Genomic DNA, 997 nt, shown 5'->3' with positions numbered 1-997 from the left:
GTCATGTTACCCTTTTTTTCTGTTTTGCTGTTATGGCCCGTCACATGAATCAGACCGTCAATCTGAAGAGTTTTCTTACAGCCATCAGGTTTTGAACCAGTTTAAAGTTTCTCTCTTTGGGACCAAATGTTGACTCAAAACTTTCAGTGAATGGACAAACTCTTTCATGTGACATCGAGTAGTCTAGTGATACCCAACCAGACACGCTTGTACCACAGATCAGGTTCGCTTTGGTGATTTGAGCCATCTGCAGCTATTGAGACTGAGAATGCCCAACTTAAGTGTGGATTAAATGTTAAGCATACAGGAAAAAATGGTAGCTAAATCAAATAAAAAGCCAAACGTACCTTATTAATTGCTCAAATAAACAATGCTAGCTGGACCAAAGTGCCTTATTTATATGAAAGCAAGCTATGAATTACAGACTGACTGTTCAGTTGTCTGAAAAATATCATCGAAATCTAGCTTTTATATAATTAGTGGTGTTAGTATTCGGTTCAAATTGAATTAAATGAGAATATTTGCGACCTTGTCAAAGGGGTACATCCGGCAGGAAGGTTGGGAATCGCTGATCTAATCAAAGTCTTTATAAGCATCCTCATAGCTTACATCATAGTTTTTCTTCTTTAGTTTAGTTTAGTTTAGTTTTTTATCCATGACCACATAACACATAATAATTTAGTTAAGTTTCATTGTTGTTTTATCCTTTTTAAAGACTTACTGAACTACAACTGTCTGTTAATTAAATATTAGTAACCTTAATAAAAAAAACATGTAAAGTATAAAAGTCAGCTCTGCTGAGTCAGTTCTTAACAGGGAAATGTGATTTAGGTCTAAGCTCTTTACGAAAACAAATAAAATGCTAAAGTCGTCTTTATGAGCACCGGATCAAAGATCAGGATGAAAAATAAAAGTATGACATTAATTTGTTTCCTGTATTAGCTTAAAAATATATTAAAAATATATATTTTCACAGTCAGTCGTTCATTTAAACATT

General features: G+C 33.5%; 1 protein-coding gene across 1 annotated transcript in view; it reads left to right on the top strand.

The window, feature by feature from the left end:
- Nucleotides 1–997, top strand: part of snx2 (sorting nexin 2) — a 41,688-nt gene that overhangs the window by 22,217 nt on the left and 18,474 nt on the right. The gene's annotated exons all lie outside the window — the stretch shown is intronic.

This window comes from Pundamilia nyererei, unplaced genomic scaffold, assembly GCF_000239375.1.
Source record: "Pundamilia nyererei isolate P.nyererei 1_Seehausen unplaced genomic scaffold, PunNye1.0 scaffold00038, whole genome shotgun sequence".
Classification (NCBI taxonomy): Eukaryota; Metazoa; Chordata; class Actinopteri; order Cichliformes; family Cichlidae; genus Pundamilia; species Pundamilia nyererei.
Note: the sequence above shows the minus strand (reverse complement) of the source record. Positions and strands in the feature narration are given on the sequence as shown.